Source organism: Lathamus discolor, chromosome 2 (assembly GCF_037157495.1).
Source record: "Lathamus discolor isolate bLatDis1 chromosome 2, bLatDis1.hap1, whole genome shotgun sequence".
Classification (NCBI taxonomy): Eukaryota; Metazoa; Chordata; class Aves; order Psittaciformes; family Psittacidae; genus Lathamus; species Lathamus discolor.
The window spans coordinates 120931785-120950768 of record NC_088885.1 but is presented as its reverse complement, the minus strand read 5'-3'; the positions used below and the strand labels follow the sequence as shown (position 1 = coordinate 120950768).

At 41.1% G+C, this 18984-nt stretch overlaps 2 long non-coding RNA genes across 2 annotated transcripts; one reads left to right on the top strand and one right to left on the bottom strand.

Moving 5' to 3' along the window:
• Positions 1-561: 561 nt before the first annotated feature.
• Positions 562-2548, top strand: LOC136008691 (uncharacterized). Its single transcript, XR_010610197.1, has 3 exons — positions 562-689; positions 1958-2276; positions 2518-2548. It is a non-coding gene; the product is annotated as an uncharacterized LOC136008691 (long non-coding RNA).
• Positions 2549-9334: 6786 nt separating this feature from the next.
• Positions 9335-18940, bottom strand: LOC136008690 (uncharacterized). Its single transcript, XR_010610196.1, has 3 exons — positions 18668-18940; positions 18408-18519; positions 9335-9402 (listed from the first exon to the last, which is right to left on the bottom strand). It is a non-coding gene; the product is annotated as an uncharacterized LOC136008690 (long non-coding RNA).
• Between the last annotated feature and the right edge of the window lie 44 nt (positions 18941-18984).

The following is an 18984-nucleotide window of genomic DNA, read 5'->3' as shown; positions in this document are numbered from 1 at the left end:
AAGAGCTCTATCTCAGGCTGATTCCAAGCCTGCAGCTCTGAGCATTGCCCAGATAACAAACATGTGCAGGGGTCTTCTGCAAAAATGCAGTGCAAATGGGAAAGCTTGGTGAACACACAATAACCAATATTGCTGCAGTAAATCTTTATATTCAGGATGACATAAGCTTATTTTATGCTTGTTTACCCAGGATTTACTGTGTCAGAAAAAAAAACAAACCAAACCAAAACAACACCAACCCCAAAATACAAGATTTTCTTTAGCTTTCTCGTAAAGTTTAGTGTCATTCTCCAGTTTTTATTACTTTGCAATTAGTCATGCATGTTGCTTTCATATCCAGGGAGAAAAACTCTCTCAATAATCACTAATTTAGTTCCTTATAAGAAATTTGGCAGCCACTTCAGATGATTAAATGGTGATTAAGTAGCTGCCTAAAACTGAGAAGCAAGATGCAGCTCTCTGGCCTCTGACATTTCCTGGTTAAAAGCTGAGACTTGTGCTAGCCCTGTTACCCCAGGAGGAAGTCAATCTGCTGCATGGTGCACAGAAGAAATAAGACTCCATACTTCCTACTTTGCAAATGAACTTTCACTCTCACCCTGTAGAGCCTTCAGACCTTATGCCTCCTCTTTGCCATGTGTTACCGTGCAGCTGGGGACAATGCAGCTCAAGAAGAAGCTACTACCCTGGTGGGTCGCCTAAGCCTATTCTTGCCAGAAGCCTTACTTGAACAGTTTCCATCAATATGTTTATCAGATTTGGGATTCAATTAGCACTTTCATTTCAAGTATCTGCTTCACTCAAAACTGGATTTTGTTTGTTTACGTCTTTCTTGTGCTTAGAAAAGTTTTTGGCAGGTTTCAACCAAGCTTTTGGGGGAAATTTTTCAGAAGCTTCTAGCCAGATATACATATGTCTAAACCTGCTGTTTTGGTCTGGTTTGGTTTGGTTTGTTTTTTCCTGGAGGAAACTGATAATGATTTTTGCATTCAGCAAGACACTGTGTGGGTTGAGGGATGGGGCTTTCCCATCAATTTTTATTCCCTCAAAATATCTCTTTCTCCATCTCTAATTTGCAAGTTCATATGCTGTTAACTATACTGAGATTGCTGTTGTTTGCTCCTGTTTGTGCTTGACCCGACGTATGCAGCTGGGTCTCCCGGTTTTCCCCTATCAAACCCTCCAGGATCTCCAGAGGTCCCTTCCAACTCTAATTCTGTGATTCTTTGAGATTGTTGGCATGTGTTCCAGGTGCAGAGATAAGGCAATAAGCAAGATCAGAAACTTACAAGGGAAATGCAGGGTCTACATAAAGATCAACCTACCCATACTTACTGAACAGCATGGTATAAAACTTCCTCTGCTTCATGAAAACTAGTTTCTTCCCTTCCAAACTCTGGGGTCCAGCTAAGAAAAAGAACCCTCACCAGACACAAAAAGAGGAGAAAAGTAAGGCAAGCTAGCTGTGTGCATGCAGTCATGATGTCTTGGGGAGCCTGGCAGCTATCTGCAAGGACTTTTTTACTTATGATGTAGATGTTAGCATTGGTGTTTCATCAGCTGTAATGCATATTAGGAAGTTTTAACTTACTACTGAAAGTGTATTAAATGCTATGATGTATTAATAACTGTATAATGCAAGATGTTATTTGTGATCTCAGGCACAATTTAATACAGATATAAGCATATGCTTACCCAGAAAAGGAATTTTATTAACAGTTAAATGCTCAAATACTTGTTTATGATCTTCAGAGTTCTATTTACTTTCAATCAGGTTTTTAATTGTTAAATATTAGCTAGCTGTTTTCACACAATGAACTCCCTCTGCAGGGAAATAGAGGTTTCACCTATAATAGGACAGAAAATCTAAACACAAACTATAATGAGGACGCCATTCATTTATAGCAGTCTCGGACTCAGTTTCACTAATTCCCTATGATGAACTTTACCTGTGCAGGTTGTTCCTATCTTCAAGCAAGAAAAATATTGATCTGAGAAGGAAGTAGTAAAAGAAGTAATCACATTTCAGTGGCCATGGAGTACAACAGATTTACATATGCTCTGTAATCAGACATCAAGCTCCTAAAAGTCAAATAAATAAGCTTCCTACATCATTTTGTCTGACTGCTATGGTTTTAATCTGGATGGACTTTATGAGGAAGATCCTTGAAGCCTTGGTTTCTCTGCTGAAGTCAGGAACAAAGATGCTATACTGAAGCCAGCTATATTTGTGACATTTTTCACAGCTATGAGACCTGCCAAGCCACTAGACACAAGTAAGCATCTACTGGATAGCATGTGAGTAAGTGCAACTGATAGGAAAATATTCTCAGGCATGTGTGCTAGCTCTCTCAAGAAATCTTATTCCCTTATCCTCATCTGGGATGAGAATGATGCTTGTTTGCTGCCCTGCCTCCTGCACCCCAGGGTGGGGGGCCCAGCAAGCAGACACATCTAGTGGGCAGGGGGAGGCATGTCAGCTCTTCTTCAAAGCAAATTACTTTGCTCTTTCTTTAGAGATGTAGAAAAGAGAAATCAAAACTGGAGGAAATGGACCCAGCCTGCAAAAATACACTGAGGAAGGGCAAATATATTTTCACATCTTTTTGCTTAGCATGCTTCACCAAGCAGTCTTTACTCTAGACTTTGTGTCCTAAAGCCCAGCCTGTGAAGACTTCACAGAAGAGTGGTGAGTTCTACCTTAAAGTTCTGGCTGATACAGAATTCCTCACAAACAGTTCTAATACTTTTTGCATAATAATGTGAAGAAAAGATATTGAGGCAGCAGGTAGGTACATTTTCCCTTGGGTATGTGGTATAATGTGAGCAAAATACATTTCATCAGTTCTTGACATTAGTTATGTAAGAGCTGGCTTGTCCTTTGGATTGCTTGTACAGTCAATAGAGAAAAACTAGTTGCTTGAAAGAACAATTCACTTTCTTATGAGCAGACAAATACAATCCAGAGGTTTAACTCTGCTTTCATTGACTGTGGATAGAGCCTCGTTACTGGGAATTACAAAGGTGAGATGAATCCCACACAAGCTGTTTCAATGCCAAAAATGTATACGGATTTGATATAGCTCTCCAAAATATAAGTTGCATCCTGAGGTGCCTTGAAATCTGGCTGTGAGGTTGTGAATGCAGGTATATTACTGCATTTTTTAAAAAGTCACAGTTATGCTCCCTAGAAAAATGAGTGCAAGATCCTTCCCCATTATAAAATGTGTATGCCTCTGTAGTATATGAAGCTCTCACTCCTGACTGTCTCTTGCTATCCATAAAATGCTTGGCTTTAGGATAAAGCAAGTAAGTGCTATTTGTCTCTGAAATAGTCTTCCATTCTACAAAGCAGTGGTGGCCTGTGGAATCAGTGCTAGGCAATTTGGGAGATGTATGAAAGGGAGCAAAGAAAAATACTCCTTATAGCTGCAATTAGTTATGATGCTTTCAAGCAGCCCAACCCAACAGCAACTTTCAGCCCAGCTCTTCCCATCCCCCTTTGTAATATCTACCCAGACACCACTATGCTCTTCTGCTGTGTGTTTTTCTCATTCCACAGCTCTCCCACTACAATTTTCATCTGCTATCATTTAGTGGCAGTGCTGGCAAAGCCCTGTGCTGAACAACTCCCTCTTGGCATGTGGGACCCTCCTCCCAGTGCTCTGCTTCCCAGCTGCTTTGAAATGATAAAAATTAGAGACTTGGCTGAACCACACACAAAGAATCTCGGCAATCTGGGGGAGGTCTCGAAGTAAAAAACATTTCAACAGACTGCTACATCTCAAAAGCATATTAGCACAAATAACTTTCCATAACACAACAGCACTGATAGTCTTGTTGAGTTGGTCTTCTCTCTCTGAGACGCATCAGCATCACTTAATACGAATGAGAAAGTTACATGATATCAAAATCACACTTTCCAAACTCAGATTCTATTCTGACTGAAGGTGGAATAAATCTGAAGTAATTTAATTACTATCATTATTCTAGGTTCAAGGCAGTGTAAAATAGAGGATGAAATGTATTCCAGCAAGCGCTGCTAGTCCTCACTTTCACAACACATTTTAATTTTATGGAGAATTTTAACTAATGCAATTTAAGGAGGAAGATGGAAGTAGAATGTGGAAACAAGTTGCTTTCAGACAAATGCATATATAATGGCTCCCTGTGAAGCAGCTTGAAAGCAATGCAACTGCTCATCCAGAACAGAGTTATTTTTTTTAACTTTAGCTAATGTTGATTTAAATACAGCTTTAGTGACTGTGAAAGAAATGTAACAGTTGATTCATTTTTATTGTCATTAATTATTCCAATATTTTTTAAGCTTGTTGTGTTAGATTCTGTTGTCACTTACTTTGTGTATTCACTAAGTTCATTAGCCCCGAAGAAATTGTTCCAGATTTTTACCAGGATAACTTGGAACACAGGCTTATTATAATTTTCAAAAATCATTAAAAAGTGCATAATACAATTGTTATTCATGCGTCCTTTTATTTATTCTGAAAACAGGAAAAACCTAGCAGCTCCAAGGAGCTGAACAGCATGCAAAGTGTGATTTAAATACTACTAAAATGCAGGTGACATTAATGTGTATAATTTTCTCCTTTATTGGTAAACTGCTGAACAGCCAGCCCAAGGGAAGCCATCAGAACAAGTCTGTTCAAAAGAGACTGGGCTAAGGCTTGACTTTCAACCCTGGAATAACATAATTCCATTAGATTCTTAAAAAATAAAAACGCTAAAACATACAAATTCATAACCAAGGACTGAGCATAGTGTGTGTTTGAGATGTGTGTGATTCTGCAGCTTGCATTTACAGCTCTGGGACATGTCAGCTATTGAGCTAGGAGCCTCCTTCACCCCAGCAAAGATGCTAAGCTTAGCTTCCACAAGGAGGACCTGTTTCCTCAGGAGTAAGTCTTTCCAAAATGTCCAGATGGCAACATTACCTAAGTAACATTCTAGAGTGATGCTAAATTTGCAAGGTGCCCATGACAAAGGATATGTAGAGAGACATCTGTGTCTCAATGATACCTCACCAAGAGAATTATCAGCAATAACAAAACAGGGAAAATAATGTTCCCTGATGGATATAGCTTATCGCATGTCTCACTGATACTATACACTGCTATCCAGTCTTTACTGAATTAATATCCTAGATTCAATCTGAACATCCCTATACTGCTGTCCTGGAAAGGCTCAGGATCCAAAGTATGATTATGTCAGATGGGAAATGTAGAGAGCTCAGTTATGATCACAAAGCTCCAGTGACTGATTTCAGACTGTGAAACGTGCCTGGCAGGAGGAGACTTTTTTAAAGTCAGAAATATCCAGTCACACTTGAACTCGCTCTGTAAAGCACAGAACACTTTCTAAGCTCATGGAGTCTACATTTGCAGTTTAGAGCTCTTTGATTATTCACTGTATTGGTTAACACCACATGACATCCTGGATTTGTAAACTAGAGTTTTGTCACCATATTGTTTCATAACATATAGATATATATCTACATACACATGTGGAGATATTTCTCAGACACAGAGCATATAAAGTAAGACTGAAATAGTGCATTACTGTAAGACAGGTGAAGAACCAACTGAGCCACAGAATTGGCTGTGTCCCACTAAAGCAACTCATAACCTAGGCAAACAGGGGAATAACAGTGAAGTGGCAGCTGTCTGTAACAGTGCAGTGAATCCAAGACAGGCAGGCAGCAGAAGGTGGTTTGCATCCTGTAGGCACAACCACCAGAAACAAACATCTCACCCTTGCTAGAAAGTGAACCGATCAGCTGTTATCATACATAATTTAAAATACATATTTCTGCAGTTAGCAGCTATACCGCTATATCATGCATGCTTTAAGGCTTGCCAAATGCCTGTACCTGCTAATGGGCATAGCTGCAATAAAAAAGGGAAGGCTTCTGCTTCCGCCAGCAGAGTTTGTCTGTGCATGGGGTAATTCTCTGGTTGCCCCTCCAGCAGTTTAAGTGTCAGAGGAACGGGAAAGGGAGGACCTTAAGGAACGAGCGCATGCAGAGCATAAGACTGCCCTCAAAAGTGTGAACCTCTGGGATGTTCCAGCAATCATTAACAGAACCACTCCAATGCAGAAACCATGTTCCACTTCTCTGACAGGTAGTTTTCCAGAACAGTGAACTTAGGTATTTGAAGTTCTGCCCTTTCTTGGAAGCAGTATTAAATTTAGTCTAGTTCAGCACAGTGTCTTCAGCGCACAGTGCTGTTTGAAGCAGGCTTAATGATACCACTCGTATAAATAGTTTATTGCCCCAGGTCCCTTTTTCTTTAGGTTTGTTTTCTGGTCTAACCTCCAGTTATTCAACACAGATTTATTTCTGTGACTGGATTTCTCCAGCAATTCCATTTCCAATCAAATAGAGCTCTTATAGCATTAACAATGAAGAATCAGTTATGTTACATAAGAAGTAAATTTACTGAACTATGGTAACAAAAAAGTATTGTTTACCTCTTCAGTCATTTTAGCATCTGTCTTTACTGATTACATTAATTTGCAGCCTGTGATTCTTTTATTTTTGCTAATCCTTCTGCTGCTTGTGAAGGGTTTTAGCATTCACCACAGTACTGGATTGTTAATGTACCCATGTTTTCACTGTTTTCAATCCACCTCACTTACCAAATGCTTTGGAGGGTATTTCCACTAGCAGACTCCATTAGTATTGACTGTTGCCCATATCAAACGTTTAATGTGCACTGCCAGATTTAATCATATGTTTGCTTGAACAAGATCCATTATCGTCTCCGCTTGTATTGCAAAGAGCCAGCTTTGTAAGGTTTCTCACTTCACAGACTATTGAATCTTTTTGGTGAACTGTGCTGTTTGTAGGCTAATAACTACAACCTTTTAATTATTAAGAAGCTTGGAGAATTCTGAATGGTACAAGCTAAATGCTTTTCAATCACCACTTTGGACTCTTACTTGCTCCAATATCACTTGCCTGTCCTGTGAACAAGTCTGAATACACAACAAATGGAAGTATCAGTTATTGTCTGTGTAATACATACATACATACATAGAAACCCCTGAAGTATCAGCTAAACGAGTTTTGGCTTAGGCAATGTAGTGTGACAAATTTACACATAGATATTTGCTTTAAGCACTTTCTGGACAAATTCACCTCTGTTTGGCTCCATCACCGGTATGTTAAAGTGCGTGTTAAGACTGCATGTACCCCTCTGGTGATTGTGTTGACGGATGATAGCTTTCTACTGTGGGAAGAGATTGAGTGCCTAGGGCTGAATTCTTTCACGTGTTGTATTTGGGCTTTTTTGACCATGAAGTTTTGTTCATATGCCAGTATCTTAGCAACAACAGACAGTCTGATTCAGGCAAATTCACTGTTTCCTCCCTGGAAAATTAATACAATGTTGACATGCCAGTTTAATCTTGTATTCCACTGCTTTTTGGGGTATGGAAGAGCAATTTATTTAGTTCTGTGCACTACAAAGCGACAGCTCCAGAAGCAATCAGCCCAGAAAAGGTCTGAATTATGTTCCTGTGATAGGGTAAGCAATCATTAAACCAGAAATACAGCACCAGTACCACACAACCCTTTGGCAGACTGGTAAATTTGCAACCTGGGGGCTTTAATGTCCTAAAAGTAGGGACCAATGTAACAAGGTAACCTGCAACTTGATGAAATACAGCCTAATGTCTTAAAATGCATCTGCAAGAAATTAAAAGTTTTTGGAAATGATATATTACTTAGGCTACAGTGGAAGAGAAATAAACTGTGTGGGAGACTATACTTGTAAGCAGCAGGGCTGCAGTCACACTAGACAAAGTACTACTTGAATTGTTTGGAGGACAGCATTCATATATATACACATATACACACACATTTTATGCTTAAGCAAAGATTAGAAACCAAGCGTAAGCCTCTAGCTCCTTCTGACGCTGCTGGCTCATCCCTTTAAGCATATCTCTCAACATGTGGAAAGGCACTGCTAGAGTTAAATGGAAGAATGATCTATTTTAACTGTCTGTTCCTAGAGGTCAATGTTTCGGATTAAAAGAAAGTGAGAGTTGAATGGCACAGCTAGATAAGCTCGTCTTCAGGGTACTGCTTTAAAAAAAGTTTTCCCTATCTCTTTGTCATCAGTATCCAAAAATTCAAAGTTATACTCCAAGGTATATATTGACAGCCCAGTTCTACAGCCCCTATTTGCCAAAGAAATCATGAGGATAAAGGTAAGCAGTATCTGTAAGTGGTGTTAGTCTCATGTACACAAGAAAGGCAAAAAACCCCAGATATTGATTCCAAGCTGATAGGTTTATGCTCAAACAGGAATATGGTCTACGATCCACTTTCAATATATGAACAGCACTGTCTCCATCTCCTCTTGTTCAGATTTTCCAAATACCTCTAGAGTCTGGACCCACATACTTGGTTGTACTTATTTTATAACACACCCTAATATTTTTGTGCGAGTTTCAACAACACTACATGTCTCTGATGTTAATGCAAGAATCTGGCTGGTTACCGTCTTGCCAAGTATGCACTAACTGACCACAGCAAACACATATGGAAAATAAAGCAGCACCAGCCACATGAAAATTAGTCTCTCTCCTTCTGAAATGTTTTAGCAAAATGTTTGTCACACCTTCTAATGATATCTATACAGACAAAAGGTTCCCATAACTACTTGAGGACAGCACACACTGCTACTTTACACTCTTTTCCTTCAGTTACCAGCCTCCTCTCTTCCCACTGCTCCTTTTCATCTGCCCAGTCTTACACCTAGAAAAGTCTTAAAAGCACAAACCAGCAATTATTCTTTCAGTTATGCCTTCCTGGGTAGTCTTTAAATCTCACCTGTAATCTCCTAATTTTCCTAATTAAAGTCATAAAGCTTTATGATTTAATAAACATATTCTGCAAATTAAGGATTCTAATCAGGATCATATTAGAAAAATAGTCAGAGATAAACATAAATATTTCTGACACAGGTCTAAAACTAGAATTATTAATATTATTAACAACAAGGCAAATCAGTGCGGTCTTGATTAGGGGAGTTAAAAGATAAGTAATGAGATTCAGGTGTGGCTGAAGGGTAACACCAAAAGCAACTAATTACCATGAGTTTCAAGAAGAGAATTATAACATGATTAAGCTCAGGATCACTTAATCTCACTTCTTCCTTTGTAAACATACCCTTGCAACTCTTCGTAATGAGTATGAAACCCACTGGAATACAGAGAAGAGCAAAATGGAAACTTTAGAGCCTCTTCTTTAACCATTAACTGGATCTCTGTCATAATCATCATCACATCAAAACCCATGGACACTTACAGAGATATGGAGACGTTGTGTAATCAGGCCTTCTGCAGGGAACATAGACAGGTATTTCTGATATGGAACTGCAAAGAGAGTCAAAGACATCCATTTGTTGGCAGTCAAATATTTCCACCCAAAGCTCCGTCAGCTGTCCATGGAAACAGTGTAAAATCCAAACCCACGTTAACAGCTGTGGCTACTGAGCTGCTGGATACCTAGACCTACAGCATTTCCAGTTCACAATTGCTATAATGGTTGTTCATTTGCACTGGAAATCCTGGCTACTATAGAAGATCTGGGGCCATCCCACGTGAAGGAGTACTGCAAACTACATGGACTCAGAACAGAGATCTTTGCTACTGCAAAGTATTCACTAACCCCCTGTGCAATTTTTACAAAAGAATTGACTTCATGTGTTCAAATGAGCAAGTAAACCCAGAAATATCACACATGCTAAAGAAATCTTTATGATGAGCAAAGACCAGCCAGTAGCCACCAGTCTTATTGCTCTTGGCAAGTTAAAAATGAAACACTGGCATTTCCCCTTTGAAAAGTATGTGGTACACAAGCACCAGCTTCTGGCTGCAAACAGATCTTCCTTTCTGTTTCTCCTGGCATTAGCCAGCATACGAGCTCGACCTCCAGCCTACTTCAGTAGTCGTCTTAAGAAAGAGTAAGCTAGTCAGTGAAGCAATCATGCCAGTTCCTCTCTTGCTCCTTCTCAGACATCCCTAGAGTAATTTCTGAATGGGGACTTCTGTTTGCTGCACCACACAATTCACACTGGCAGTCCTCACCCTGCCTGAATCTTCCTTGTGCCTAAATTGCCTTATGCGGTGAGCCAGCACTTGCTCCAACTCAAACCAATCTCAATTAATGCGTGAAGACCCGGAAAGCAGAGCTGATATCTGTGCTAATCTAATACGCCTAATTTGAGAGTGATACCAGACCATTAGAGAAGTGGAATTCAGGCTCTCAATATTTAGAATAAAAGTTCTGTATAATGGGGGCAGACTTGGAAATGTTACCGATAAAATAGAAACATCTGTACACAAACTATAAATCATTGGATCAGTTTGATATAATAGCCATTATAATAATATAATAATGATAATAATAATATAATAATTATAATAATATAATAATAGCCATTTAAGCCATTGTTGCTTACATGAAAGTGAAAACAAAAGTATCTCAAATATTTGTCAGGCTAGTACCTGTAGAAGTATCAGCTCCCCCAAATAATCTCAGAAATACTCTCATTAATTTTCACAGAACACAAGAAAGATAATTAAATAATATTGTTTTATCCACTTTTTGAATGGGAAGGCAATCCTTTCTTAAAATCAAGATCTTCTCACATAAAGTTTTGTTCGCAAGCACTCAGATGCCACTTTCCAATTGGCAGAGTAGCACCAGCAGTGTAAAGATAGAAACTATGAGATATTCAAAGGAGCCAAAGGAAATGTAGTGTGTATTTTTCATCAAATCTCAGTTCCAGCTAGCTGTCTATTGTCTCTAGCACAGAGAAATTCAAGGTGCGCCCAGACTCGTATACAGCAGCCAAGCAAAGCGATTTTGTGCAGGCTTAACATTCCTACACATAATGACCTTCTCATTAAAGCCAAGACTATCAACTTTATTACTCAGTTAAGAACAGTCTACAGAATAAAAAAAATAAACCTTAGAAGTAGTAGATGGTGTATTAAGCGTTATCCCTGCATATGGCCTCATGCAACATTGTTAGATCTTGCATTAGTGGACCCTCTGAACTGTACATTATTTAAGAAATTAATTTTAACTGATGTATATGGGACAGACATTTGTCCTCAGCTTTTGACTAAGAATGCATATAACAATATTATATCATTTTATACATACATGTATATATATGTATACATATAGGCACTCGCTTTGCAGTTGGTGAGGAGCAACTGAGTAGCATGAGTATCCTGAAGCCAGATGTTAATTTTGAGGGCTGAGGCCAAGAGTGCTGAAACTAGCCTAGACTTCAAGACTGCCTTATTCAAAGGGATTAACTGTGGAAAGACCTGGGTTTTATTACTTCCTTTTGAGGTAACCATCTTCAGATGTTCAAAGAGCACAGGCGTTTTTATTAAGGGTATTTGCACTCTTTCACAAAACTATGTTGGAGCTGCAATAGGAAGCACACCAGGCAGTTTCACAACATAAGACTTAAGAGACAATGCTTCAGAGTCTTAAAGCATTCTTGACCCTCACTTGCAGTCCACTTCACAACATGCAATTCCTCAGGACACAGCAACTTCAACTGGGAAAAAAATCAATTCTGCCATCCAAAAGAGCAGTGTAAAATTGATCTCCATGTCCATGTACAGCTTATTGTGGGGAAAGCAGACAGGTTTGGGCTTGACTCAAGTTAAAAGAACTCAGGTGGGCAGCACCACTCTGGGACAAAAAACTGCTTTAACTCTGGCTCAGTTCACTGTCATAGAATCATAGAATAGTTAGGGTTGGAAAGGACCTCAAGATCATCTAGTTCCAACCCCCCTGCCATGGGCAGGGACACCTCACACTAAACCATCCCACCCAAGGCGTCATCCAACCTGGCCTTGAACACCACCAGGATGGAGCACTGACAACCTCCCTGGGCAACCCATTCCAGTGCCTCACCAACCTAACAGGAAAGAATTTCCTCCTTATCTCCAATCTAAACTTCCCCTGTTTAAGTTTTAACCCATTACCTCTTGTCCTGTCACTATAGTCCCTGACGAAGAGTCCCTCCCCAGCATCCCTATAAGCCCCCTTCAGGTACTGGAAAGCTGCTCTGAGGTCTCCACGCAGCCTTCTCTTCTCCAGGCTGAACAACCCCAACTTTCTCAGCCTACCTTCCGTGAGTATCTGCGCTGGTATAACTGAGGGAAGAAGAGTGTGGGACCAGAAATGAGCAGTAGTGGGTGGAAGCTGAGGAGCAAAACCCCCCTTCAGCTGTGACTGCCACTGAACTACTGAGTGACTGATATCATTCAGTGTAATTTCTGAAGCTTTCTGCAGTGTTGGAAGCAAGAGAATATGCTATGTTGTTTTGGATGGACAGGAAATCTGTGAATAAACATGACAGCTCTGAGAGGTGCCTCTATAAACCAGCATGGTGTTCAAATGAAGTTCTGGCTAGCCCAGAAGATTTTACCACCACAACCCTTTCTGGAAGAGCCTGTTAGAATCCATCAGCAATTAAACCTCACAGGCGATATATAACAGGCTTTTAAAGGACTCTCCACAAAGCTGTGAAATGGGTTATTTTACAGCCTTGTACTTAAATAGTCATCTATTCCTTTATAAATTGAATGGGTATTTCATGGTAACGGATATTTCCAATTCATATGTAAATGCTGTTCTATTTTGATAGCATTTTTACTCACTTTACAGACTTGATTTTGCATTTAAGACCAGAAATGACTATCGGGTCATTTAATATAATCTCCTTACCTTGGATGCCTAAACTTTACTCCACACCAAGCTAAGTAATTTATTTGATCAAAATGTAGGTTGTGTTCAACAGCTGCCACAAACTTCCTCAATATTCCTGCAGTTCAGTGTCTTCCCCACTCTTCCATAATTGCCACAGCAGTTTCCTTACTGTGACCAGCAGATCTTTCTGTTTTGCCTGATTTTTGTAACATTCTCCCAGGTTGCTCTGTACAGCTTCAATGCACTTCACCTGTGCTGAGTGCTGGATATTTCCTAAGCTGAAATGCCAGTGTGCTGTGGTTCAGATTCTCCAGAGCCTTGGAGTTCAGTTACCAGTGAAATCACATTTAATTCTCAGGCTGTTTACAATTCAAACAAAAGGATTTCTCTGTACAGGATCCAAACCCAAAACAGTTAAGAGTACTTAAGCTTTTTGCACCAAGATCAAGTATTTAAAAGAAAAATCTCTCCTCATGTTTCCTGTGGTTACAGTCTTCTGCATACCATACAGCTTAGGCTATATCTACAGAGCCTTTTTTTTACATATCACATAAACTTTTACAGACAAGCTTGCTCTTCTAATCCTCTAAGGGTTCCACACAAATTCAGCCTTTTCCCTTCTAAACTTCTTAATTGCTTACTTATTCAGAAGATATTTCTACACTTGACTTCTTAAGACTTTTTTATTTCTCTGGAGATATAATAATTTATCTGCAGAATCACTGTTAAGCTCTCTACGTAACTGGCTTATTAACAAATTTGTGACTCAACAAGGTAGTAAAATTCTACTCTTTCGCATTATCCTCACCCAGGTTTGACTGTACCGATAAGATGGCAACAGGTCTGGAAAGCAAATGTTAAGAGCTTTTGCAGTCGGATGAGTACTGATCTAATTTATAAATACCATGCCTGTTAAAATTTGTTCCAAACATTCTGGCAAAACAGCTTTGTATCAGATCAAGTAGTAGGTGCCTACACCAGAATTCCCCAGACCACCCACAGGTCCTTTCAGGCCTCTTCCCATTCCCTTCCCACTCCTTGACTCCTGAGCTCATGGCACCTGGCTGCAGCTGCTCTCTGTCAAACAGAGGCTCGAACCATGCTCATTCTTCCTGCCACTTTACATTTGTCTTTCACCTTGACTGCCTCCTCTTGGACAAGGCTTTTCTGCCTTCCTGTATGCTTTTCCCTGAATCAGTTATTGTATCTAGTACTTGGCATTGCCACTAAGCCAGAACCAAGCCCTAGCAGAGAGCCAGACTTGCCATAAGCAGCATCCCCTGAATGCAGCTCTGTGCAGTGAGATGCTCATGGGAGTGAACAGCCAGGAGGGCAAAGCAATCTCTCCCTGGCAATCAGACTGTGAGGAGCTTTGCTGCATCACTGATGACTGAACATCTCAGTATCAGCACTAAGTGGACCTGGAGCAACGCAGAGGGCAGGCTCTGAACAGCACATACCAGAGGACCATGAATGCGTGTGACAGCTCTAGTTTTGGCAGTGACTTGCTGCAAGCTTCAGGAGCTGGATCCTTTCCTGGTGAGGAATACAGACATAATTCCCACATGCACTGCAGATTATGGGCTCTTCCCAGTTTTGGATTTGGATCCATTTCTTCCCCCCTAAGAAACAGGGAATATCAATAGCCAAGGAGCGCACTGCAATTAGGAGCAAACCTTTGAGAAAAGCTGAGCTACAGGAACCTAGGGATTCTTCAGTTCCTACAGGACCTCAAGACAGATCCAGGATCAAGACCAGATAGGAAATTCACTCTCTAGGACCTTTCCTAACATAGTAGTTCTCTTCTCGGGATGCAGCCAGGCATAGGCATTTAACCAACAGAGAGATCTAACAAAACAACCAGGATGCCTCCCCTTCAGCAGTGCTCAGGCCTGTTGTCTTCACCGTGCTTCAGACCAATCCTGCAGCTGGTCCCACGCTTTTAGCAACAACTGTCCCATTTAACCTGTTCCGCATAAGCTTCGGCATGGGACCTACTAGCTGACATTTTCATAGAATCAACTAGGTTGGAAAAGATCTTTAAGATCATCAAGTCCAACTGTTACTCCAGGACTGCCAAGTATGCCACTAAGCCATGTCACTAAGGGCCTTATCTACATGGTTTTTGAACACTTCCAGGGATGGCAATTCCACCACTTTCCTGAGCAGCCTGTTCCAATGCCTGAACACTCCATCTGTGAAGAAATTTTTCCTGATATCCAACCTAAACCTTCCCTGGTGCAGCTTGAGGCTGTTACCTCTTGTCCTATCGCTTGTTACTTGGGAGAATGGACCAACCCCCACCTCACTCCAACCTCCTTTCAGGCAGTTGTAAAGAGTGATAAGGTCTCCTCTGAGCCTTCTGTTCTCCAGACTAAACAGCCCCACTTCCTTCAGCTGCTCCTCATCAGACTTGTGCTCCAGACCCTTCACCAGCTTCGCTGCCCTTCTGACCCATTCCAGCACCTCAGTGTCTCTCTTGTAGTGAGGGGTGCAGAACCGAACCCAGTATTCGAGGTGCAGCCTCACCAGTCTCAGCACAACCCACCCTAGACTCTCAGCTCTGCAGAGCCAGCCAGGATACAGCATATAAGAAAGATCTAGCTATAACTGGGACTGCTGATTCAAGAAAGACTGGGTAAGGTGGTGTTACAAGCAAAACTACCAGGCAAGAACAGGAAATACAGGGAGAAAAGAAAGGAACTACAGGCTACCTCATGGACTACCTTCCCAGCACTGGCAAGCAAATGGCTGCAGCTGGTGCTGGCACTTGCATAACAGGTTCCCCTCAGGTACTCTGGTCCCACGCAACAGCCATCTGCTCTTTCCTGGCCTCTCAGACACAGCAGATCTTTTCCATGTGCTGCAGATCAAACTCTGCTATGACCCTGAGGGACTCCCCGTCTTTTCCAGCATACTGCAGCTGCAGACACAAAAAGCAAACACTCAGGGAGACTGCCCATGAGTGGCTCCATGAACCATCAGGGTAAAGCAGGAGTCACAGAGAAACAACAAGCAACAAAGCACCTGATACTGCCACCAGCCCCTGTTAACCTGCTAGCATGGCTGGAGCTATGGAAGATGCAGGCATTAGCTGCTTTTCCATGAATCAGCGCTGATGCTGGCAAAGCAGCTGTGGTGTAATGTACTGTCAACAAAAAATTGTGAGTCTGGACAAGCACTAACTTATACATACTTGCCACAGACTCTACAAGTCACACACCAAACTCTCTGTACTCTGGCATGCTCCCCACACAGCCATAGCACAAACAGGGGTTTTGTGTATGGCTCTGGCTCTCTCCTCTCCACTGCTGACTCCCCTGACTGTGGTCAGAGGTTACCAGTACCTACAGAGCCTTCCCCATTGTGTTCCCCAGAGATCCCCACCCAGTACTCAGAACATCTCTGTTTATGCTTTTTCACTGCCAGCTAGTGACCCCTTCATTTGTCAATCTCCCAAACTCAAAGTACAACCCTTCTGCCAAAGTCACCACCATTCATCTCATGAATGGAGACCAGGCTGGATGTGGTTCTGGGCAACCTGATCTAACTGAGTATGTCCCTGCTCATTGCAGAGGACTTGGGCTAATGACCTTTGAAGATCCCCTCCAACCCAAAGTATTCTATGATAAGTTGTGCTGAACAGCACGAGCATCACTTCTGGTAAGTTCAGGGGAGGAATCAGACTGCACCAACACATTGCCTCTCTGTCATGCACAGCCTCTGCTACATGAACCTAACAAAGCCATGCATTTCACTCCCAGCACACTGCAACCTATTTTGAGAAGTTCTGCAAGACCTTCCACAGCAATTCTTTCTGTGGGAAGTCAAAGGGACATATTACTTTCATCAAATCAGCCTGTTGTTTGGGCCCTCAAGGTCAGGGCTGCCTTCATATAAAGCTGACTCAGATCCAACAGGGATATATGTAAGATCAGATTTGCATCCTCAGCTTCAGTCTAGGTTGGAGCACTTTTTTCTTCACTCAACCAAGGATCATTTCAATATTACAGATGGATATAATTTTCCTGTCAAAAACCCAAATATGTCTTAAAACTTAGCTTGATTCAAGCAAAACTCTAATTTTCCAAACCTATCAAATTATTGGACCCATAATTGATTAAAATGTCCAAAAGAATAGTATTATATTTTCAAAAGGAACATTTCCATTACATTTTTATTTTACTCCTCATGTCATGCAGCTCCTTTTGCAAAGAATAAGCAGACAAATTTTTCTTTTTTTTTTTTTTTAAGTTTATTTCATTCTGTGCCTATATTATGGCCTCTGCATACCCATCTTACATGTTGAAGCCATAAAAAACCCCTAGCCTAAACTCCTTTTATGCCATATGCCAGGAGCACTTTGCAAAGATTTCTGCTGTGCTTTGGAGCCCAGCTAAAATCAACAGCACCCTTGATAAATATGAGAAACCTGACTTAGGGATCTTGGAAAAACAGCATGTCAGGTGCCAGAATGAGTCCTTTAAAAATTATATTGGTAATTACAGAACAAGATTGCTATGGAGAAAAGGAATGCCACCATATTGTCTATTGGTTATGTGACTGCATTCAGTAACAAACACTGTTTATTCTGAAAGCTGGCACAGATGGTATATACAGTATCACTGAAATAAAGAGCCCTCTGCTCACTGTCCTCTTCATGGTCTACATTACTGTTAGTATTTACTCTTTACATTCACTGCAGGCACAGAAATGTTATCAGCAAGTAATAAATGCACAATTTTTCTATGCCTCTGTAAGGTCTTTGCAAACCTCAGTGGGACAAAAATCCTAATACTTCACTTTCTTTCCATTAAGTAGGAAACCAGTTCAGAAAGTTGCAGGTTTTCTTCCTTCTCCTGGGTTTCCTCCTCCACCAGTAGTTTAAATTCCTGTTTACTGAACACACATAAACTGTGACTGATAGCAGCAGGCAGCAGTGCTGCTGACTACTTTGCCCAGCATTTTTTAATTTAATCTTGCATTCATTGCTCATTACAGACACAAGTTTACTCGTTGTCCAACACCAACCCTGTGTTGCTGAATAGCTTCTTACCCTTACTGTACGAAAAGCTGACCAGTGTATCTTTTCAAACCCCCTTTCTGCCAGAGAAGCAACTGCATAGAGAAAAAAAACCCTTAAACCATAAGAAGAATGGGAAGCAATCTAGTTGTTGTCTACTAGCCTGTAAAATTAAATCCCACTAAAACTAAGAGTAAAATCAAACTCTTCTAAATCCCATTTCAAAATGTATGCCTTCTCTTTCTACAGTCCTTTCATTTTCAGCCCCTGCAGACACTTCAGAGTGTGACCCTGAGGGACACTTGCTATGTACTCATGTTTAAAATGTAAATAGAGAAAATGATACTGCAACTTGAGTTTGCAAGGCCAATCTTAATTTTGGTCTTTCCTAGTTTACACATTTGTGATCACCTAAAAAAAAAACACAACCCAAATAAGCCAGAAGATCCCAAGAAAAGTGTTATACTGCACGATCCCTAGTAATTAGCTATCCCCAGAGCCACTAACAAGGTCTGTTTCTATAACCTGTATATCAAGAAACAAGAGTATTGCTGAAGTAAAAGAACACATCATTAATCCAAAACATGCTTTCTGTTTGTTTCTGATGTAACTTACTCAAAACTACTAGAGGGAGTTGGAGAAGAGGAAAAAAAAATCAGACTGCTGATTTCCACCTCAGACGTCCATCCTGGTCACAGACATGCAGTTTCACACTCCCCCAGACCAGCTGGGAAGCAAAGAGAAAGTATAAATTAAGACACGTGGGCCTTTAGCACATCACTTGGTTGAGGAAATGGCTAGGCTATGCTTCAGTTTACTGAATGAAAGGAATTCACCTTCCTGAAGCACAAGGGAGCCGAGGGCCCCAAAGTTACCTAACAAGTATGAAAAAAACCAAGGGATGCTCAGAACCGCAAATCTCAGGAATTAAGTAGCAGTTATTGCAAACAGTGATTTCCGACTGAAAGCTCCTTCCCGGCCTGTCGAGCCATCATTCCGAGCAGCCCTGGCAGACAGCGGGCGGGGGCACCTCCAACCGGTGTCCCACGGCGCACCTGCAGCCTAGGAAATGAAGCCACCCGAAATCACGCTTTTCGCGAGAAACAGCGGGGGCCCGTGTGCTGCCAGAGGTGCCCGCGGTAGGAAGCGGTAGGAAGCGGTAGGCAACGACGGGACCGTCCCGCCGAGACGC